We start from the raw sequence: 24,914 nt of genomic DNA on the forward strand, positions 1-24,914 counted from the left end.
GAAATATGAGATATGAGACCTTGACAATACCATATATTAGTTATTTAAAGCTTATAGTAAAAGCTAAAAATCTGAATGAATTCAGCAGGGAAAGTCTTCTGGTGAAAATGACTGGAAGAACAACTGTCCCTCTCTCCAAACACTTCCCAGGCAGTAACATGACCACACTGAGTTTGGCTCATTATATATGTAAACTAGGCAGATGCTATTAGGAAGCAATTTTTTTCACCCAGTGAGAAGAGAAGCCTATCCCTCATGATGAAATCCTCTGCAGGGGCAATATTTTTATCATGCCTCATACTTCTCAAGGTATTTGAAATCACCCTTAATGTTGGATACTGTCTTCCCTTTTCTCCCCTTGAATCTGAACACTGCCTTCACAGAATTTCACTGAGCCCTCAGCATTTTCCTTTCAAATTCCCTTCCCTTTGACAGTATGTAATTCCTGATGTTGGTGGGTATCGTCATAGTTTTATTAAGTATGTGATAACAGCCTGTTTAGGGACAACATGTCATGATAATGAACTGTCCATGTAATTAGGCCTGACTCATCAATCAACATGGAAAAGGACTGAATGGAGTTCATAAAAGCACCTTTAAGAGGCTGATGGAAATGTTTAAAGAAGAAAGAAATTAGCAGTGTTCTGTATTGTTAAGTATTTTGCAGAGCAGAAAATTAATTAGCACTGGAGAGAACACACTCTTCTGGAATGTCCATGTGTGGCCCATTATATCCCGTTTTGCCCTCTGAGTCATCCCATCGCAGCCACTGATTCAGTGTGAACAGGAGCAGTCACAGTGGGATCAAGTTTAGTGGCTTACTGGTGTGAGTTAGCAGCCATAGAGGGAAATTTCCCCTTGAGCAGTCGCCAGGGTACCATTGGCAAAAGGTGGTGAAATAACTTTTCTAGGCAAAAAAAACCAAAACAAAATCACATTCTTGCATATCATTATTTTTACTTTTTTACATTTCACTTCAGGAATTTTATTATTTTAGAATAAATGCTATAAATGTGTCTCCAGGAAGCTATATAAATCAGAAGTCTGTATGTATCCCAGACTGATGATCTGAAACGTCTGGCTCTTATGCTTGGGGCCTTCTTGCACAGGAGAAATTGTCCCCGTGAAGAGAATACACACTTCCAAGATCTAAGTGAAACAGAAATACCAAAATAGTTGCTGGTGTGCTTAAGCCCTGAAACTGCACAAGCAAGTTACCAAGGCCAAATCCAGCTCTCTCCAAGTCTAGGTGAAAGGAAGCAAATTATTGAATTACCAGCTTTTCAGCAACAGAATAAACTCTCACCAACTGATTGACTAAGACAGTGGGATATCACCCCTAGCTGTTGGCAACTGTCCTCTCATTATTAGCCTTCATTAAGGTGGTCATCTCCAAACCAAAGAAATGCACAGTTCAGTTACTAATATAAAAGACATCAATTAGATTTATATAAGAGTATTGCAAAATATTAAATAATAAAGGCTGCTACCAAACAACAGCACGACGATTCATTGCCCTACAATGTCTGCTTCTCAAACAGACAAAGCCTGGCTATTTTGGGGAAATCACACCTTGACTGGTGACAACACTTGCTTTGTGCATTTGATGTGGGGGAGAGGGGGTACTGCTGGCATACTCTGTCTGTCTAAATCTGACAGCAAGGCTAAGGTTGGCGCTTAACTGCATGAATCACCAGCTACTGATATTTAAAAGCTTGCATATGCAAATCACTAATTAAACATATTAGCATAGTCAGTTACCCAAACTGTAATCTTAATCGTATCTCCAAGTTAGGCATGCAATCACACACCCATTTTGCAGATTTGCATTTGTGAGCATGGTTTCCCGAGAGGTAGGTCCAGAAACTAGTCTAATCACCAATTTTTCCTCATGTAGTTCCAGGAAGGAAAGAGAAGAGTGAAAGTATGCTGAGTGGCTTCCTCTCCTGAAAAGTAATGGGCAACTGTACAAAATCAGAAACTGATGTGGACAGCCGAATAACAACTGAGGGCTAGCTGGTGAGCTATGCGTGTTCTCCTTTAATCTAATGCCCATCTTTGTGACTGCTTCGACCCAAACAACGTGGATTTCCCTCTATTAGCAAATATTCAGACACAGGAAAAGACTATGTGCCAGATTTTTACTTTATTTACATTGAATTACCTGAGATTAGAATCTGAAACTAGAAACTTTCTTTATACAGTTACAAATAGCTATATTATGCAGTTTTAAGGGGTTAAGAAAAGGAGGAAATCATAACCACAGAAGTCATAAAGGCAACTTATCCCAAGCCAAATAGTTTTGTTTCTAACGCAGGGCTTTAATTATAACATGTCATATAATGATGACATAGTGCTATAATAGGCAAATATAATGCATTAATCTGATATTATATTTTGGCTTTAACAATAGGTGCAGCGAACCAGCCTTAGTGGATAACTCATTCAGAACCTATCTGCACACTCCACCTAGATACTTATCTGCCTCTTTAATTAAGTGGAGGGAAACTTCTTGAGGCCATACCCATAAAGCCAGTCTCTGATGATAGCAGAGTTACTGGAAGCCTTTGGTAATCGTTTACACCCACGTATTGTGGTTAGCTTCCAACTTTGGCTCTTTCCTTCTTGCTTTGGAACCACCTATTTATCCCCCAGTGTAAATCCCCTAGTTTTTTTTACCAAAAGGGGTACAAAAGATCTCTGGAGGTTCGTTTGAGCAACACGTCAGCATACTGTCATTGGCCGCCTCAGGACCGAACCAGGCTTCCTAATTGCAGCGGTAAAAAAAAAGAGCTTTGGCAAATTTTTCACTTACCAGTATACTTCTTGAAACAGTAGGAACAGACTGCATCAGTGAACACAGTACGGCCAGTGTCATCTTTCCATAACGCAAGTTCCCCAGGTTGTCCTCAGCATGAGCTCATGGCAATCAATCAGAGACACAACAGCAAATGACTTCAGTGGAAGGAGGAGTGGGCCTCGTGGGATAAAATCATCTTTCCTGATTCCGTGGGTCCTATGTAACTTTGTGTACATTGAAAAACACCCTCTTTGGCTTCTTCAAACACAAAGAGTCTGTAGGATTTGCATGGTAAGCTAAAAATAAAATTTTAACTAATATATTAGTTTGGAGAAGGTGGTTCCCTGATATGCAGTGCTTGCTCTCTACTAGGAATTTTTGAGAGAAATACCCTGCTCTGAGGCAGTAATATACAGAAATCATAAAGACTCCATATAAACAGCATCTGACGAAAGTACAGGAGCAGCAATCTCAAGGCCATGTGAGATAGATAACTTTCTGAGGTGACAGTAGTGTGCAACAAGTACTATAGTCCCTGTAGCAGAATAAAGGCAGCTGACGTGAGGTCCCTATACTTCAGTACTAGCTAAGCAAGCTAGGGTGAGTACGGCCAAAATGGCTCCAACAGCTTACCGCCTCCTTTTCCTTTTTCTCTCCTCTGTGGCTCTCTTCGTACTCTCCTCCGATCTTTTCCAGTATGAAAGGCTCCACTAATGACCTTTGAACAGATCATGTTGAGAATGTCACTGCAGAGCTTCTTAATCTTATGGTGGCGCCTAGATAATATGGTGATGGGCACTGAAATGCTGAAAAACAGACAGACAGATAGCTAGATAAGATTAGATATATAAGTAATTTAGTCAGTCATCATACAGAGCAGCTGACATAAGTTCATTTGTAAAGCCAACTGCTAAAATTGCTTTAGAAGTCCTTACATTTTAATTCTGTTGAAAGACAGACCTTTGATCTGAATTGTTTTGGTGGCATGTACATTATTTGAATGGAACTTCACCTGACCAGGTAATACCAGACCGGTCATTCCTGGCATACTGTTGTCACAGGAGAACAGTGTACATGCAAATCCATACCTACCGATAGCTCAAGGGCAGACAGATAACTGAGCATCATGGAACAGATATAGACTGAAAGCATGAGCACCACTTTATGCTGATATACAGAATGAATCATGGCTAATAAAAGGCTCAAACAACCATATATATGACTAAATGTAACCTCAAAACACTTTTAAATTAAGCATGATCAGAAAATAAAAGGAGAAAAATTAATAGATAAACGTAATTGCTTCTCTTTTCCATTAATATTTATTAATTTACACTGGGGGGAGATGGAGGAGGAAGAGAAATAAAACAGACCTGTCAGATTTGCTATTGTTTATAGGCTTTTTTATATTTCAGCTCTCAGGTACTAGCAAAACACTGGGACGTTTGTACTGCATTCACTGCAGGGAAAATTATTTACATTCACATGTTATGTTTTTTTAATTTGGCATTAAAAAAAATTTCAAAGACACTTCCTAGGGCAGTTTATTTTTGAAGTGGGTTATTTGTTTTCACCCTAAATCTGAGGCCACGGCAGTATTCCCAACTATGGAAGGGGTAAGAGAGTTAATATAAATGTGTAGAGTTTGTTAGTCCATGTGTTTCTCTGAGTAGCATTCACCCCAGCACTGACACTTTGCACCACAAGTCCCACTAAAGCAAAAACTGCTAAGTGCAAGGATGAACCACAGATAAATGGTTGCATGTCTTAATTAGTGATGGCTGAAGCTCTCAGAAGATTCTGTGGTTGAATTAGAATAAGCATTCGAGAAGTTCAAATGTTAATCCAAGCCTCTTTAGTTTATAATGATGGAAGTCACTCTCTAGAGCTGGCTTACTCATTCCATTTTTAATATATCCTGACTGAAGTTGGGTTTGAACCGCTGCACAAACAGCAGCTGTCACAAGAAGTAGCTCCTTCCTTCATACCCACTCAAAATCAGTAATTGCAGGTGTGTAGAAAAATCAACCGACAGAACAGCAGTCTCCAGACAGCGCTTGCCACAGTCCTGTGTCCTTCTGTGACATTTTACTTTTGCATATACTCAGCTCTAAGGCTTGAAGGCTTGGATTAATCTTACTGAACTGTTAGAATCCCCGTTTCCTTAACATCTGGGAAGCTCAACCTCTCTTTCAAGATACCTGCCTCTTGCCAGTGACTATAGTGAAGGACCTAGACTCCTAATTTGAGCATCTCATTTATTTGCCTGTACTTTGGAAGGATCAAGGTCCAGATGCCTTGTGAAATGCCTGATGTTACGAGATCTCCCTGACCGGTAACCTGTCCCTCATAGCTAGTCCATTATGGGATATTTCAAGTCAGCTTTCCTGCACATCGGTGTACTACAATGGACTGTAACACAGACTTGATTCTCTAAACAGAAGTGTTCGTATACATTATACCTAGAGCCTGATTCCCCACTGTCTTATGAATGTGCAGTCAAACCCATGGACTCATAGCAAGTCCACAGGGTGTGTAAAATGCTGTCTAGCACATCTGGAAGTGCCAGGCTCTCAGTCTGCTTAAAAGCAATGGAGGATGAGGCCAGTAGTTACAACAATTGTACTTATACGCCTAATGTCTGCATGAGCAAATATCAGGCTTGTTATGTACATATTTGATATCTGCAAAGAGTTGTCCAGCTTAATGCATAAACGGAGTAGGTGCATATTTCCCTTGCACACCGCATGCCAAATATGTGCAAATCAAGCACAAAAGTATGTCATCAGCTGAGACAACCATTTAAAAACAGGTATCTAAAAGTATTACGTAGTAAAGTGCTAAAGAACATAGTTTTAATTTTCAAAATTGCCAAGCAGCAAGCAGCTCTTGGTTTTTTTTGAGAATCAGACCACTCACACATTTCCTTTTGGGTTTTGGAACATGATTTTATATACTTATTTTTTGAGGAACATTGGCCAAATTACTAGCTGTTGGCCGGAGTCTTTATCGGGAAATTTGTAATTGAACGTTCCAGGCCAAGATGCATAGAAAACAAAACCGGGCAGAAACTTGTATAGTATGGTGGTAGTTACACTGGAAGCAGTAAAAAGGATTAAAAAACCTGGTTCCATTAAAAAGCCCAGTTCAGGAAAAGGGACAGAAATGTACTTCTGTGAACTTGAAATGTGTACTTTTGTGTTTGCCGTGATAACAGCAGTCTTCCTTACAGCATTGTGCACTTTCAAAACTTTGAATGAATAACTGTAGCTAATGAATAATAGTACCTTTAAATAAAATCTTAATTGCAAAACAAAGGAATAATAAGGAAAAGTTAGTACTTTTAAAATTTTTTTTATTCAAAGCTTAGAAAAGTTTAGGTTGGAGTTCTGGGTGAAGGTTTGGTTGCTGCTTTTTCCCCTTTTATCTGAACCAGCTCACTCAGACCTAATCTTCATCATCTAAACCACATGATTAACACACAAAATAACTTTGGAGCAAGCCAGGTCCAAGCAGGAAGCTGCAAGTACTATCATGTCTTCATGATATTAGCCAGCAAAATAACTGTGGTTTCTTCTTTTTTTTGTTGTTTTTTTTTTTTTAATTCTCTACATTTATGTTTTCCTTGAAAGGGGCTTGCGTTTTTGTTTCTTCTTTGTGTTGGAAACTTTCAGATTTACAATCTCACTCCTGGAGGGAATGCTAATTCTCCTAGACAATCCCCACAAGACTGGGGCAGGCCTGGACCCTTACGCAAAATGGCTAGGGACAACTCTCACTCTGCTCAGTCAAAACCAAACTGTCCGTCCAGATAGTGCCTCTTCCACCTGGTCAAGTTTGAAAGAAAGTAGCTACGCCTGTATCATGTGAGGGGACTGGTCCTGCTGGTCTGTATTAGGCTTTTTCAGAATATTCCATCCGAATTGGCTGTCCTGAGAAAATAGACGCTCCTTTACTTCTTTCAGGATCCCAGTGGGTTTTAGGTGGGGACTATGTACTAAGCTGCTCAGATCACAGCAGTTCTGGGCATGTCTAGACATAAAGTTGCTGGTACTGGAAGAAATGTTATCCTGAGCAGGGAGGAACCTACTGAGTTGTAGGTGCTTAAGTCCTCTTTTGCATCTGGCCCTAACTTGCAAGAGAGGAAGAGCCAAATGCTCAAAGGCAGCTTCCATTTTATGGCTCTAAATTATGCAGAAAAATTACGGACTCGATAATTTTGCGCCTGCATTTGTATTGGAGGTGAGGCAGAGCCTTGACCAGGCAGGGAGAGGCTCTGATTCTCTGCCCTTCCTCTGCTCTGTGAATTCAGAGGGAAGAGAGGCCTCATGCCAGCAGAAATCATAGTCCCCATGTGTGTCATACACTCCTATGCAACGCTCCGCGGTTGGTACTCTGGGTGCTTGTTGGGCAATGGCATGGAGAAGGCTGGTTTCCTTGGAACATTTTCTGTTCATTGTACTGTTCTTTCCCGGCATTTCATAAACCACCACAAAGAAGATGACAAAAAGGGGGAAAAAAACCTTCTTAAAATGAATTGTGTTGTCTCTTCCCTCACTATCCCAATGGCCTTGGCAAGCTCATAGGAGCCAGCCAGCTGGTCTCTGCTGGATGTTACTCTTTGCACAATTTTATGATAATCTGGGGGAGTTTGCGTGATCAAATGGTGCAAGCACAAGGAGATAAGTCAGGAGTCTTAGCCTTCATTCCTGGTTCTGCCACCGAGATCCTGTTTGTATTGGAATGACATATATAAACTCTTTTGGTTGTCCCATTGGCATGAACCTTGTTTTATGTATTTGCTGCTTTTGTTATTTCTAGGGCTATCTGAGGCTCAAATCAAAACAATAGCAAAATGTCCCAATTTTTCTGCAAAACAAATTATAATCCTAAGAACTATGACCTCTCTGCTCTGATTGAAAGCCTGTTAAAGACAATGCAAAGACATCTGTTGACTCCAGTATACTTTAGATTACAGTGCAGGCTCTTGATCAGATGGAAAAGAGAAGGAAGGCTACTAGAACTCAAGGAAGCAGTGGGAGAACAATGATATATATTAATGGGAGTAAAAACACTCTCAAGGGATGCTGGAAGCAAGACTTGGGCCAAGCCTTGGCTAGAATACACAAGTTCAGGGACCCAGCTTTTGCAGCTTCTTGGCTCATCCTAGGAAGAAAACAGCTTCCTGTCTTAACCTCTTAACATGAGTTCTATATTTGTAATTTTCATACCTGAAAGAACAGCTCAGTTCTGCTTTCATGGCAAAATTCCCAATGATTTCATTGCAAGCACAGCACAGCTCACATCCTTTTATTCTCTGCTGTTGGGTCTTTTTCACATCTTTCCACACTGTGAGGCTTGACTGGTCCTCTCCCCACTTATGTTCATTCTCGGTCTCTGTTTCTTTGACACAGGTAACAGTTGTTAAGTCCATCTAAAGAGCATATTTGTTTCTGTAGCAACCAAAACAGAAGAAAAGGAAATTGATTCAAACGCTGTCTTCTGCATCCACTCAAGGCATCTCCTGCTTATAGTGATGTGTCTTCTCCTTGCTTTTCATTGGAAGCCTTACCGTTAAGTTCAGCTGTTCTCAGATGGGGCTTACGGAGGAGAATAGGGCAGCTGGACAGTCCTAGCTGCCATCCTTGCAGAAGTAGTCTGTAAATGTTGCATGTGATCATCCCAAAGCACAAATAAAAAAAGGAAGAAAAGAATGAACCAAAAATGTATTACTGTTTTTGAAAATGAAATCTCATGATTTCACTACATAGCACTGCTATTTCAGTATTGTGGTTTTCAAAGCAGTACTAACTTTGTGGTCCTTCTTTAAGTATCTACTTCCCTGGGGTTGGTATCTACAACTGCCCTCTCTGCCTTTCAAAATCCTCATTTAAATCAACAAAGTGGTTCCAAACAAGTGGTGGGCTACACAGAAAATCTGGAAAGTTTATCTAAGAATGGATTTTTCCTAAGTTACTTCAGTCTTTATCAAAATAAAAACTGCAAAGATGCACAACCATGATCCACTAATAACCATGTCATCTCTAGTCCATCTGCTATCATGGTGCAAAATGAGGGCGTTCGAAGAATATGAACACTGATTATATAAGGAGATGCTTTGGGTTGTGATCGGAGATGGCTCTTTCTTCTAAAAATATACTAAATTTGATTCACTAGCAGCAGCAACAAAAAAGATATTTTGGATCATAAGGAAACACTTTGACTCAAATATTTAATTTTGCTTTAAGGGTTTCTATAAATATAATTAAGCACTAAGCTAAAATGGAAACTCTGAATCCCAAAGCTAAAACATTTCACTTAGAAAATGCTAAAATTGTATAATTTTATTTGTTTGGAATTTCAGGGTGATATAACTAAAACAGCCAGTTGAAACTGGTTCTGGTTCACAAAGCATTTCAGTTTTCCTAGATTTGAACATTTTGGCTAAGATTATCCAATGATAAATAATGAGAGGATGTTATTGTGAAGAAATAACGTGCTGTCAGAATCAGGATTTCAGTATTACTGGATACAGCTCTATAATGGCAGTTTACTGCATGATTTTATCAACGATATTTCCAGACCTCTCAGCTGAAAGGCAGAGTGGGTGCAGTTCACAAGTAAGTCATGGTTTGCTTTTAGTATATTATTAGCTATGGCAAAATTACATCTCAACAAATCCGTAAACTCCACTTGACAGGAAAATACCATGCACATCTGTGATGCCACAGAAATAAAGTATCATGATTTAAAAAAAAAAAAACCAACAAAAAAAACCCCATTGGTTCTTTTCCTTCAAGATTTTCTTTAGACCTGTCCTCAAAATTAATCCTAGGGCAGGTAATCTATTATGACATTTAAGCAGTGTATTTAATACAGTTGCAGTTCATACTTTAAATTCAAACATAACATCAATCCAACAATTTTTTGGCAAATAAAAGGCAGCAATGGAGTGTCAAGAATTCAAGGAGACTCCGATCTAATTTAAATGGTGTTGCTCTCAAAAGCTGGCAGCCAGGAGTGCATCTTTTTAAAATGTTTCTATTAGAAGCTGATGTTTATGATCGCTCTCAGCTTGGCAAGAAAAACACTATTCTAAACATTTACATTTCACATTCTTTAGGCCAGTTGAAAAATGTTGGCTTGCAGTTCTCCACACTGCAGAGAGGTTGTGAGGAATGTTATAGTAGAACGTTAATAGCCATGTACTTTTCTTGTTCTTTGATTTACTGTGTGGTAGTTTTTATACTAGTTGTGTTCTTAATGTTGTCAGTCCTGATCTGCATTTCACTCAAACATGAGCCTAGGTTTATTTTTCTAGCTAACAAAACCAAAGTCAATTAATTTATTAATAATACTTTGTACTAACATTATAGTCACCATTTGGAGACTTTCCCATTTGAATATATTCACTACATACTGTTGCAAAACTCCCCAGCAGAGTCAGAAAATGAGCATTTTTCAAGAGATGGTCTGTGAAGGAGGGAGGCTGTCACTGTTCTGTTTGTTCAGATGATTTGGCCATGTTCTGGTTTGCCTACGACTCTGATCACAATGTACAGACATCAGCAACAAAAATAATAATATAACGTATAACCCCTGGTCAGTCCCTCTGACTCCAAGGTAACTACTTGCCTGAGTAAGCGCCACACTTGAGTAAGACATTTGTGTTCTGCCTGCTGTGTGTCACACATCATGGGCCCCAGTGCACAGCTCTGGTGAGCTCTCATAAATAATACCATTAAAGCCAGCTGGACTGACTACTTGTACCTGCCTACTCACTCCCTTGCACACAGATTTCCCAATCTAACACAACCTAATAGCATCAGGGAAAAAAAAAAATTAGCATTGGCTTTATTCTTCACCGAGAGCATTGTTTTCAAAGCAATGTTTTGAAAGTACAATTAAATTGTAGATTAGAGATGTATAAATGTATTCAATGTGTTCCCCATTCCACAAATCACTTAAGGATATGTAGGAATCTTACTGACATCGTTAAATGAATCACTGAATTAGGACTGATGCATGGGATACGATGGAGTCCTAAACACTGCCAACTCCCAGCAAGGCCACTGAAAGTTGATGGTACCTAGGGACTACAGGATTGACTAAATACAAGAACGTATCCACAGGAATAATCTTCTGCATGCAAATCATCTCACTGCAGTGTTGCAATCAGTGGGAGTCCCCAGACTGGACTGCTCCTGTGGGTAAGCTCACTCATGGTCTGAGGATCTGCAGAATCAGGCTTGGTGGTATGTGCTGGATGCTTGTGCACTATCATTTTAATTCAGCTTGCTAAGGTGTGTACAATCTCTGTTGAGATACACGTAAGCCACAATCACAGTGGCATCGAGTCAGCTGCTTCAGGTTTTGCTGTCAGTTGAAGACATGAGGCTGATGGAAGTGGCTGCTTCTACGACACTTGGATAAAGGACAAAATTTGCTGTATGCCTTGCTGGTAGTATTAGTACAGAACTCAAGGCAAGGGAATTTTAGAAATTGTGAATACAAATCGTAGGTGTGAAGTTTTAATTGCCGTTCATAATTAGGCAACAATACGAACAAACTGTACACGTATAATGCCCTTCATCAGAGGAATTCAGGTAACTTTGAAAGTTTATTAAAGTCTTATCAAAACATGATGTTGTGACAGTATTATATGGAGACCCGCTGAAGCAGCTATAAACTACCTTGCCTGGGCCATGGCAAAAAGCCTGGGCCTTACGGCTGCTGGCACTGTGAGGTCAGGAGTGCACTCCGTTCTGGCAGCTCCCTGTGCTCTGAGTTAGCCGAGGGTTTATGTTGTTCAGGGAGGTGCTGTTATTCAGTTGGATAAAAGCTGGGTCTTGCTGGCTTACATCAAACTTGTTTGGGAATATTTGCAGACTCATGGAAACAAAAGACAATGTCTCTTGACAAAACTTTTTAGTGTAATTCTGTGCAAGAACACTCTCATTCCAGAATAAAAATGACCACACAACGACTGACTCAAAACTAACTCCCTGCCAGCCTTTAGAAACTGAAAGTCCCGTTTTAAAGTCGAAGGCACTTACAAAAACCCCGTGTTTTTATTTAGCTTGTTGTTTCTAGTGTGCACATCCCCCAGAGCAAGCACCCAAAATCCAAATAAAGTGAGGGGAATCTCGAGGTACCCAGTGACAATTGCCTCACTTCATGACAAGCACCCAAAATCAAATAAGGTCAATTGAACTTTGAGGTGCTCAATGACTCATTTCAAGGCAGACATTAAAAATTAAGTATCTTTGAAGGGATTTGAAAATTTTAGCCTAAGTGACTGGGACAGAGGATGAAGCTGAGGAATTCCTGTTCTCATAGACAAGTCCTCTCAGAGCAATTTATCAGTTAATGATCTATGTTCATATAGATTAGTGTATACAGGTCTCTATAGGAAACCAGTAACACATCACAAATTGTAACTTAATAGAATCTGTGTATAACCAGTGTCTTGAATAACACTAATACCTCTGTATAAAGAAATAAAGGGAGCACTTCAGAGTGGGTGGGAAGCAGTAGCCGACAGGCTGGCTAGGAGGAAGGGAGAAATAATAAGGCACCTAGTTCTCAGGAAGGGCCAGCAGGTGTATTTACAGAGGTCACACACCTTCTGGTCAATTAGGTCTAAACCCAGAGGAACCACGGGTAAAATATCCATTGCTGCTGGCTTTGGTAAAAGCCAATTAGAGATGCATTTATATTATAAAACCTAATTTCTAGGGAATAAAAGTGTGGAGAACTTCAAAGAGTTGCCCGAAGAAGGACGGAGCATGGTGTATGTTCAGGACTGGGACTAACGTATCCCAGTGCCTGAGTGTGTGGACATTCTTTGAGATTCCAGGGAGGATAGCTTAAAACACTGGTGTCTGGTTGCAAAACTTAAGCCAGAATTGAAATAAATTTTGTTTACTTTACATTTTACTTATTTACTTCCTCCTAGTCTAGTATCTAAATGTTCAATTTTAATTGCTTCTAAATAAACACTTGCTTTACTATGAGGCTTGTCTGATGTTGGGGGTAAGGTAAATGAAAACAAAGCTATGGTGTTACAATTCCACGGAGATGACAGATTGAGTCAAAGAAGCACATGTGGGTAACCCTGAGAACCTGTACCTCAGCACAGCTTCATGAGGTTCTGCAAGTGGGAATATTTTTTGCCAGGCTGCAAAGAACCAGTGCAGGAGCTAGGAATGCCAAGTGCCAAGTTTGCAAATGTGGTCCCTTTAGTAGGCACAAACAGAACCCTTTCTGAGGCGCAGAGAGACTCCCCATAGCTTCTGGAAGCCATGGTGCTGTACAATGAGTAGACCAAAGTCATACCACGGGTTAGTGACAAAGCTGAAAAGAATCCAGATTGCCAGCTCCCTGTCCTAAATACCAAAAGTAGTCCTGCCTTCTCCTCTAGGATAAAAGTGTAAGGAAAAATACTCTAAAAGCTTTCAAGAAGCAGTGTGGATTTTGCTGTTAAAAGAAGAAAACATTATCAAAGGATCAGAAAATTCCACAAAGTAACACAACAGTTACTGTTGCAAAACTCTGGGGGATCTCTTCTGTGGTATGGAGTTATTCAGCAGCTCAAATTCATAGCAGCATTTCTTCGTCCTCCACAGTCATAAATTCTTTTTCCTGTTTTGGATAAGTTCAGTAAGCTCAACTCTTCTGGCTTCAGTGAGAGCCAGACTTTGCCTAAAATTTAACATTTTTATTGTCCTTTCCATAGAACATTTATGCTGTGTTTATCAGGTTCATTTCTTTTTTCATTAGAAGTTAATCGCAATGCCATTAGCACTACTTTAATGTCATGAGAATCACACTCTGCAGGGTGCATCCTATGACTGCCTCAAAAACCTCTCCCTGTGGATATTTTGTCTCTGTGAAATACTCTGGTTCCAACTATTCATCTTTGCCAAGAAGAACAATGTTACCAATTATTCCTACAGTGGAAAATAAATCAGAACAATCTTTTGTTTTCTTGCAGTTGATCGTACATATCCTTCATCAGTAGAAATTCAGCTATGAATTAGAAAAAATTCCTTTCACCTTCCCAGCCTCCTCAGTTTGTGCAGGATTCATAGTATGCCTATGCATCAGATGAGTTATTTTACCTGGGAGGTAGGAATTGTTCCAAGTCCATACCTGCTCAAGATGTAATTCAGTTTTATGAAGGAGACTGGCATAATGCCTATCTACAGAAAATCTCCAGCATTATTACGTAGAGCACAGAAGAGCTAACAGTGACCCAGTAAAAGAAATCAAGAATCTGAAGGTGGTTTTGCAGAGAGAAAAGATCTGTCAATAGTGAAGAGAAATGAGGTGAAATTACTGAAAGAACATTTCTGATCATGCAATCAAGGAAACGTAGAACAAAACTCCAGGGCACAGAGGGATCTGTGAGTACTACCTTGGGGAGAAGGTACTACAGATACTTCTCCAGATAAGGGCATATCAAAATTCAGTGCCTGAGCTTAGAAACCCAAACATTCATATTAAAAATACAATCAGTTAATGTTCGTGTATTGGGACATGAGTAGCTTTAGGACTTGGCTCTCATATTCTGCTTAAACATGCAATTCATAAGAATAATTCAGATGTGCCATTACCTTGAAGGTATCAGAAATCAGAGCAGATGCACACTCAGGTTATACAAACAATTGCCCTTCTGCACGTGGAGTTGTGAAAATCTGCTCCTAAAGATTTTTTGCATTTTTTTTCACTTGGTACACGAATTGCAGAGGTGTTGTCCGAGGTGCTGAGTCCTCCTCAGGTCACCGTGAAGCTGAAGGAAGCTGCAGGTGCTCCATGCCACCGAAAAATCACGTCATTGGCTTAATCATCAACAAAGTCTTATTACCAAGATTTGGAGCTGGTATCCAATGAAATCTGAGATACCAGTTGGAGTCCTAAGCAACTAGTAATACCAGTTTTTCTAGAAAATTAATAAATGCAAATGTTAACTGTTCTAAATTCACTTAATAAACAAGTCACCTGGAGACATTTGTGGTTTTCATTAGAACAGAGAATATAAATAGAAAAGGAAATGGAAGGCCTGATACTTAGTGTCCAATAAACCCCACAATGTGGGCAAGCTTTTGGAGGGCTCTCTGGGTATGCAATGAGATAATTAGCAAAATGTCATTGTAGTCTTTCAATCGCTATAAAATACATTTAAATGCTTTCTAAGTGTGCAGCCCATTAGTGACTAAGGAAGCAACTGCAGCTGATAGGCTGGATCCTGCACTAAACAAGGCAGAGCAAAGAAGATAAGCAGTGCTAAACTGCATTGGCAGGCATAAGAGGCTGAGAAGCTCCAAAGAAGTGATTCTGTTCTCAGCTAGTGAAAGAGACTGGCAAGGGATGAACCTTGCCAAGTGCCTCATTAACACAGAGGCAGTGAGTCTCAATACATGTCCAGCGTCCATTCACACCCAATGGTTCCGAGGCTAAGTAAGAAGAGGAACTTGAGATTCATCCCCATTCAGTTTAAGAAACAGTGTGTTGCACGGAGTCTTAGTATTGTTTCCATTCTTGCCTTATCCCCAGTACAACAGCTTGCTGTCCTGTAACAGGCAGACCAAATACCAAGCAAAAGTTTTGTATGACTGCTCAGTGCTGAAAAAACTATGCTCCTCCTGAAGTCCTGGCTCTACGAGACATATGTGGATTCCCCTGGAAATCTGCCCAGATCTAAATGTGAGTATGGAAATGGGTGTTATTGCCTGCACTCTGTGTTTGTGTTCAAACTCTCCCTTGCCTGCAGTTTCCAGATTTTTCCTATTGAAACTAGGGTGAGATTATAAATTTAAAGGATCTACGAAATAATTGGGTATCATATTGATAATGAATTATGGATTGAAAACAAGTCTCATAGGCTGAGAAAGTTTGAAAAATTGTGCACTTGCCTCCAAAGGAAAAGGAAAAAGGACATATAAGGAGAATAAAACTACTGTATCACAAGTATAATGTCTCAGCAAAACTAAATCAAAGGGTAGATTGCATTTTGACTCTGGACAATGAGTAAGATTTTCCCAGCTTCTGCAGTGGCCTAGACATGTGTCACCTTCTACATTCCTCACCAGTCTCTCAGGAAGCAGCTGTAATGTGCAGCTACAGTTCCCAGCCGTGAAGCCATCACGTGCTACCTGCCAAGTCTGGCAGAGTCCAAGCGATGACACTGCTTTGCACTACTGTGTGGACTGCAGTAAAAATTACCCAGCTGACCTCCATAAAAATTAATCGAGTGGCCCTGCTCGAAGCATCATGCGTCTTCCTGGAGTTATGCATTGGAAAGGACTCTCTGAGTCATCCTTCTAATTTGCATATCCCTTTGCATCTTGGCATTAACAGTCAAGAGCCATTGGAGCCAGCTAGAAAAGCCTCATGTTTGTGCTCTCCCATGCAAATACCTCTTCTCCCTATATATTAGTTACTGTGTGTGGGTTTTCTCTCTCACTCTCTCTTGCCATATGTGTGGGAGTTGATGGCATCAACTTTATGAAATCTCGACACATGCCAAGAACAGCTGGAGAAGTTGAAACAAGTTCTGGGTGAGGTGAGTTTCATGGGCAGGGACTGAAATTAGCAAAGGTACCATGGCTGCTTGCCATCCTGAGAGTCTCACATGGAGCATGTGGGCTTTGCTTGCTCCAAAAGCAGATTCCCCATGGAAAAAAAAAAAGGATTTGATTTGATTTAGATAATTCTGATGGCAGAGATAGCTGAATTAGAAGAATCTGTTCACCAAGAGAGACCATCTCTGCACCTCTTCCGTGACTGGTTCATTATGTAAATATAAAAATTTCATCATAAGTCTGAGGTAATTAATATCTTTAGCCAGCATGTAGCACTCTTCATCTTCAAAATGCTTTACTAACATTAATAATTAATCACCACAACACTCTGGGAAGGTTATCATCTTAATCAATGGGTAAACTGAGGCACAAAGATTTAAAGTATCGCAACCTGCCAGTGGCAGTACTCGTGTCCCAGCCTGGTGCTCAGTGTGTTACAGTGCGTGGCCAAGCTACCTGATACGCTTTGTGATAAGAAGGAACAAACCAAGAGGGCATTCCAGGATGAATGAAATAAAACTCCCTCCAGACTGCACACAGAGCAGAACCTGTTAATCACTGGCTGCTCCTTACAGGTCTCTGTGTTCTCAAATCCAGGATGTCTGTCCTCCCCTTGTAACGTCTACATGCTTCCGTCGATCTTTCTGCATGTTGCCTTCAGCAGTCCAACAGTATTCCTGACGTGATAGATACACTCTGGCCTTAGCCTTAGCTATGACTCAGGTATTTACAGCTTCTTTTTTGGATAATTTTAGAATATAAAGAACGAATGATATGTCTGATGATTTTTAGTGTCATTTAATAATTAGCATCTGCTTTTGAAGCACTTTACATATCTATCTCGGAAGAATTTCCAGCTTTTGCCTCAATCTCTTATATAGAAACATTTGAGTCTGGTTCAAAGGTTGGTCTTAAGTTGTTAATTTTCTATAATCAAGTCTTGTTTAGGCTAGTAAATGCAGCTTTTACCTTATCAGCTTCTGCTATTAGTTCTAACTGGACATCTCCACTAGGTCATAAGCTATTGCTTAGGTATGTCATTCCCAGACAAACCTGGGGAGAGTTGTGAAAGAAGTGACCTCCCTGCCCAATTCAGAAAATGAAACTTCAGCACAGCCTACTAAATACACAAACATGCACATTACATCTGAAAGAAAAGTTTGCTTGTCTTGAGGCTTCACAAGAGGGAACTGTCAAATGTGGCAGGCTGTCATTAAAAACAATTAACCTAATCAAAAATCCCTTTTCTCTTATTTCTGCTTAGTCAGGTGAATATTAAATACTAGATTTTCCAGGGGTACAGAGAAGAAGAGGAAATCAGCATCTGTGTTTTCATTCAAACATGCGTATGAAGGAGCAAGTACAGATTTGCCTTTTATACCTAAAGTATGCATGTAATTAGTATGACTGCACAGGGAGTCATGAGACTTGTATACATGACTGGCCACCTGCATGTCATTTGGGCAGTTGTCTTAACAGCGACAACGCTTATGCGTGCAACCCTAGCATTTAAACATATGGAAACACACATTTTTCTGGCAAAGTGGACCTGTGAGAGATGCTGTTCTGTCCCCACGCTCCCCAAGACTTCTGGTACCTGTTAGAGCAATACTTCTCATTGAGCATGTAGATTTTTGTACCTGTTTGGTTTAGAGTAAACTGGTTGCTTGTGATGTCTTAAGTCCTAGCATCACCACATGAGTACAAGTACAATTCTCTCCTCAGCGCTCCCAAACCTCTTTTGTGTTTTCCAGAAGTGGAGGAGGCAAAGAAAAACCCTAGTTCCTTTGAGGTGGGAGCTCACCCCAAGGGGGCGGAGAAGGAAGCTGACCTCCAGTGCATTTACCGATCATATTTATTTTTAAAGGCACTTAGCCATAAGTCTCAGCCTATGGCTCTGCTTCCTGCAGGCACACCCTGCTTGTGGCTGTGAAGGTACTCACTAAGCACTAGTAACACCCAGCATTTATATAGGGCTTTTCATCTTCAAAGCACTTCCCGAACATCATTTAATTAATGAATCCTCACAGCCCTCTGTGAGGTATGCACAGTTATTACCCCCACATTTTACAAGTGAGGAAAACTGAGGCAGCGATTAGCTGAGGCAACACTGTGGGAATTGGGATTAGAGCTCAGGAGAACTCAGGAGTGCCTGGACCCCCGTCCCACGCAATGGTTGCCAGGCTGCCTCATTGGGAAATGCACGTGGTGCCTCAGTTCAGCACAGTGTCTTGAACACAACAGCGCTGACCCTTTGGCGCATCAGCAACGCCTTTTCCTTCCAGGTCCACATTGATCTTCTGTGTGGAGATCTGGAAAAATGTTCCTCTTTCAGTGTCAGTTCCAGATCCTGCTGTCACCCAGACAGGCGATCCAAAGAAAAACACTGGGACTGACGTGCTGGAAGAGGGCAGCTTCTATTACCTGTAGCACTACCTAACACATTCATTTGTAGTGCCTTCACAGTGTTTTTAAAATGACATAGAAGGGGGACTTTCACCCAGAGGTCTCAGAGCGCTCTATGGACAAAGGACAGTGTTGCAATTCCAAATCATAGTGTGGCTCTGTGCCGACTGCCAGACCCACTCAGGCTTGGCCTCAGCTGAAGATCTGATGATTCACGACCCTCAGCCCACATTCATGAAAGTTCAGTGAGTTTCACTCACATCCTCCTCAGTAACTGTGGGTTCCTCCCTCAAGAAGCCCCAGGGTATCCCAGTTCCCAGCTGACATGTGGAGGACAGGAGCAGACTTCCTGGTCCTAATGGTAGCCAGTAGGGTGAGAGAGGGCACCAATGATGGGGGTTAAACTTGGATGGTTCAACCTTGTCAAACTTGAACATCCGAGAGAACCTGCGGGGCTTGGTTCCTTTCCAGCCCTCCAGGGCTCTCACAGCCATAATTATTATTGCTGTTGTTGTTATTATAACAAAACATTCATATATTGCCATAAAATACAAACTAGATAATACACGTTCCTTGCCTGAAGAGCTCAGGCTTTAAACAGGTTGGACATTCTGAACTGGATCCCTCAGGAGAGACAGGGAAGGTGCAGACCTTTTACAGCAATTTCCCCTCTCAATTCCTTTCAAGTGCAGCTGGACCCTGTGAAGGAATACAGGACGTGGCAATAAGCAGCTGACCAGACAGCATCGGAGATACAGCATGCTCCTCCAGCTGTGCCTCAGCTTATGTTCTGCTATGCACAGCAGCTGTGGGACAGAGATTTGTGGCTGGCAGTCACACTCGCAAGGCAGGGGACTGGGGGCAATGGGATTTCACCGAGGATGTGCTTCTCAAATCAGTTGCAGCTCAGACCTGGTACCTACCACTCGGAAAGCAACGATTTCCAACCTCCTGTTCCTGGTGGGGTAGCAGCTCCCAGCTCCTGCCGAGTTCTCACAGGCGCTATCAGGGAATTGCTGTCAATCAGCTGATTAGCAATGCTGCCTCTGTCTGAGCCAGACGGTGTGGTACCACCTGCAGAAATGCAGCAAGAGCTGCTCCATCCTGCTCCTGTGCAAGACAACCATCCCAGAGGCATTGTTTCAAATGCACCGTTCTACTAAATCGAGGTGGTGGAATTGTAATGCTCAAAAGAAAACAGGAGCATGGTAGTGCATAGTGTGCTAATGCATTTGCACAGCTGACTGCTGGGAAGCACTGGGGTATCTGTGGTTCGTAAATGCTCTTCTGACTGAGACTGATGCCTTCTCTCGCCTGTGAGGTCCCTTTTGTTCCGTCCTGACAGCGCTTCCCAGTCTAATCTGAAATGCCATGAGATACTGAGCCAAGGGAGAAGTGGAAAATGTTGCAATTCCTAAGCTGCGCTTTGAAATGAAATAGTAATACTTGTAATTAATAATAATCTCTAATGAAAAAAAAAATCTATCCCTGCTTATTCCAATATAGCCACTTTAGGTAGTACTAGGGCGTCAGGCAGGCTTATTCAGCCTCTGGACAGACTCACCCACAAGGCCTAGCATCAACACGCCCTGTGTACACCTAGCATCATTTTGAACGACTGCACCAAAACAAAACAAAGACAAGGAGCACTTCAGGTCCTTTGTGTGTCTAAGCACAAGAGAGGGATCCCCAGCCAGTTTTCACCAGCTGAAGGCCCTGAGCCAGAAACTGTCCCTACATCTATATTCCTAACTCATAAAACAAACCAAAACAAAGAAACAACAAAATACATTTACAATGAAGGAAACATTTCTCAGAAATGCTGCTGTTTTCATTCCCTCCAGTGCTCTCTGTTCCAATGTTCTAATGTTCTCTGACCATTTGGTCACAAAGACATTGAGCAGACACTGCTGAAGTTTTTGAATGCTTAATGTGACCTATCTTAGACCTGGCACAAACCCAAGAAAATACTAACAATAGGGGCACACCTAATATATTATTAAGGGATATAATGTTAATGTTCTGATTATTAATGAACTCCAAAGCAATTCTCATCACAGAACTTACAAGGCAGTGGAGAAACCTCACTGGACACCCAACATAAATGTTCACATCACCCACTGCCCACCCCTAAATCACGGCCGCTGCTTCCTCCCATTCCTTCTCTCCAGGCTCCTAGTCTAGCCCCCAGCCAGGCTCTACTCTATCCCTTGGGGATTTTGTTCATACACACAGATATGCTGATGACTTAAGTCTTAATTTTTCCCCAACTCATCTGCATCTTTATGGCCAGTTACTCCCAGCCCGCCATATTCTCCCAGATGGCTCACTGGCTACACCAGCTGAACTCCCTGCCTTTTTCCCCCAGCCCTCCTTTCTCTACGCCTGCCAACATGCTCTGCCTCTTTCTTGGCTGTAACCAAAGGAGCCCTTTTTCTTAACTGCCTTTGTAGCACAGGCCCAACAGATACTTACTATTAATCATGACAACAATTTCTGTGCAGCGGACATCCATTTACAGCCCTGACGCACACTGCATTGCATTTCAACAGAACAGCGAAGCATTTCCTTTTTTCCCATCTGCAGAAGTTGATCCAGACAAAATGGCTAATTTCTAAGTTAGCTTCTTGTGGTTTATGCTTCCTGTCGTAGCAATAATTGTCAATCAAGCAGAGCTTAATCTTAACTCAGGCATTAACTTGAACACAATTAATTCTTGGCAGCAGACATAAAACGCTATGAGACCCATCTCTCCTGATGGTGATAAGGCTGACTGTCAGGACAGGCTCTGCATTCACTCCTTGACTTTAGCAAGAGTTAGATCAAGCCCATATAGACTAATAAATTAAATTACATTGTTGGCATTAGCAAGTGCAACTCTAAAAGAGTCAATTGATTTCTGTCTCACTATGCCAACCAGGACCTTGCCTCAACTTACAGAGCTGGCTGGGGGTTTCCTATTAGTTTTCAGGATAACAATTCAAATTCCAACTGGGTGAGAATAAAAAGCACAGATATGAGGCTTACGGCCTAACCTGAAGGAAAGGTGTCTGATAGGCTGCAGTGTTAACAACACTCCCGTGGCCAGACACATGCCAGACGGTCACAGATGTGACCTGCTGCCATCTGGGTCAGCATGATCTCGCCCTGCCTTCCTCTGCCTTGTTTCTGTTGCCTCACTGCACTTTCCGCGTGGCATTTTCAATCTTGTTTTATCTCATTCCACTTATGGAGCCGACTTGTGTGGCTCAAATGAAACCTTGTTAACTTTGCTGGGGTTCATAGTGATTCAGGTTATGAGATGAGGTGGCCTGGGACAGACTGTCACCAGTTCAAGTTCATTCCAGGTTATCTTCATCTTGAGGTTGAGGAGCCAGCTGGGCCATCTGTCTTGCACCACTTGCAAGCCTGACACTCACTGTCCCACCCCCCATCCCTCATTTTTCTGGCTATCTATTTTTCTGTTGTTACCCTTATCAAGAGAAGAATTTAACCAACCTGGCATACCAGGCTGATGTACTTAGCAGATTGCGGTGTGACTTAGTGCAGAACTCTTCCTCTGTTTTCACACGTAAACACAGTCAGTGGACAAGAAGACAGTGAAAAGTGTATACGATGTATCATGGAGATCGTAAAACCTTGAGGAGTCGACAGATTGGAAGGTCCCTCACAAAACAGGTGCCCATTCCCTACCAAAATGCCCTATTCTTTTTTTTTATTTGAACGGTCTTAAGTTTGCAAAACATCTGAGATTCATTAGGTTATGCACAGGAATACCCACATTATTAAAAGTCTGGCAAAGGTGTATTGCATTAGCAATATTCTGGCAGCCATCCTGAAGGGTCTTTAGGAGTTAGTTACCCATTCACAAAGCCAAGTACTTGATGATCAGTGTAAATTACACCACTAATTAAGCTGGGGCAAATATTGTGAAAGTGATCCATAGGCAGAAACACGTTCATATTAACCATCCAATGAAGAGTATTACACACGGATATATCTGACTCAGGGGACGAAATGGCAAAAACTACCCAGGTGCTAAAAGTATGACATTTAAGATCGATTGTTTTATTTCACCAGAACTATAACTTTTGGTAGAATGCTTGGTCAAAAGGCCGTCTCTTCCCATGGAAAACCAGGAAGAATTTTGCTCTGCCCTACAGTGAACAGAATCTTTACCTAAAATTTCATTTGATTAGTCCTGCCAACATGCCTCAAGTTTGCACTGGTTTACAGAGCCTTTTTGGATATCCTGGGAGCTAAGGTGGCTTGTGCATTGTATACTGCATTGTGCAAGGTGTTGCCTACTTATAGTTTGCATATTATTACAACTATGTTTTTCAACTGACTGAAAAAAAACATTGATAGAGTCTTACTGATAAAAAAGCTTTAGAATGTACATGGAGAAAAATGCCTTGTTACAATTTTAGTGCAAATAGTCTTGATAACATTTATTCTAAAAAGCTCTGTCTTGCTAAGTTTCAAACGGATGAAAAACTCACATTCGGTTTCTGAATTAATTTTGACAAGGTCCGAATGCAGTATATGCTTGCAATGAAACTGTCAAGTGCTTGACTTATAGTAAGTAAAATTCTGCAACTGGCAATACGGCTATTCTTTCAGATAGTTACTTCACTTCTGCTGATATAACTGACGTAAAAATTCACTTACGAAAAAGCTGTTAGGATTAGTAATTTTTTTCTTTGGCAAAGCTATGCAGCACTGGCCTCAAAAATTAATATATGCAAACAAGTAATTTATCTTCTTCAAGAAAAGAATTCAGATTCGGTTATGAACACTTACATGATCTTAAAGATATCTGGGAGGCAGTTAATCCTCAAAAATAGTCTTTCTAACACATCATATATTATTTCAATGTATGAACTAGCTGTATGCAATACATGGTATTAAATGTCTCCTCTGAATAAAGAAACACCAACGGAAATCCTATACTCATTCCATTAAAAAAAACCACCTCCACGTCTCTCATAAAAATCAGTCTCTAAGAGTTACTTCCATAGCTCCTCCGTGCTGAAGTAGTATCACAAAAAAACTTTCCGTACTCAACCATGGGTTAACGCTTGTTTGATTGAACGCGCTGAACCTGTCTTTTGCCTGCAATGCTTCTCAAGAGAACACTAGCTCTGCTCCCTCTTCTGCGTGAGCCCATGACCCGAGGTCAGGCATGCAGAGGACTGCCCAGAGTTTAAAGATGAAGCATTTAGTTAGGGGTGGTTGCATCTCAGGTCTCAGTGGAATGGGTTGAGCCCTATCCCATACCACAAGATGATGGGGGCAAGCTCCACATTGTACTGTATGACAGGCACAGGCCTCAGGCACAGGGCTGCCGACAGGGAGAATCACATGCTTCTTGCCCTGCGCAGTGCCACAGGCTTTCTCCAGCTCCCCATATCTGGTATGTGGGACCACAGAACTGAAGAGACCCTGAAGTGATGGGTTTTGTGGTCCAGTCCAAGAGTGTGGAAAAAACTCCCCGGGAAGTAAGAATCCTGACAATTCTCACTATGTTCCATTCTCTTCCACTTTGATGTTGCTGTCTTTTACATGAATGTTGTTATGTACTGCATGTACAGTAAAAACAAATAAACATGAAACAGGACGCTCTGCTGCACGCAGTTTTCCGTGTTAGAAGGGAATGAGAACAAAACCCTACAATACATTAGTTATGCAATTAACTCTCCAATAGCTTCAACTAGCAACTAGAGAGATAAGCATGTAGTATTTTCTGTTTTGCAAGCATTATCTCTAGCACAAACAACCACCAGGGACAAAAATATAGTCTAACAGACTGAAGTCTGCATAGGTCTACTACCTTTCCACAGACAGAGTAATGTTTAAATGCAGTATTCCAATATTATAGGATAGATGTCCAAGGATGTACTCTAAATTAGCATCTATAATTGGTTCTGTCAAGGGCTTGATATAGCCAGTGCTAATTGTCCCGCTGAACCGAGCTCAAGATGAAAGTGCTGGGACAACTGCCCTTGAATTTCCATCTATTGAGGAACAAGCCCCACTGTATTAACTATCCCAGATATTTCACTGCCTCCTTAAGAAGTGAATTGTGGAGTAGCACAAGGAACTAGAGTGTTGAGATCTCG

General features: G+C 41.2%; 1 long non-coding RNA gene across 1 annotated transcript in view; it reads right to left on the reverse strand.

Annotated features, from left to right (window-relative positions):
* Nucleotides 1-3,222: 3,222 nt before the first annotated feature.
* The window catches only part of LOC126045464 (uncharacterized), a 46,918-nt gene continuing 25,226 nt past the window's right edge, over nucleotides 3,223-24,914 (reverse strand). Inside the window, exons 2-4 of the long non-coding RNA XR_007508096.1 lie at nucleotides 8,373-8,458; nucleotides 8,032-8,253; nucleotides 3,223-3,606 (exon numbers count right to left, since the gene is read on the reverse strand). This is a non-coding gene — a long non-coding RNA (uncharacterized LOC126045464). The remainder of the gene's footprint in view (nucleotides 3,607-8,031; nucleotides 8,254-8,372; nucleotides 8,459-24,914) is intronic.

The sequence above is a fragment of the Accipiter gentilis genome, chromosome 14 (genome assembly GCF_929443795.1).
Source record: "Accipiter gentilis chromosome 14, bAccGen1.1, whole genome shotgun sequence".
Classification (NCBI taxonomy): Eukaryota; Metazoa; Chordata; class Aves; order Accipitriformes; family Accipitridae; genus Astur; species Astur gentilis.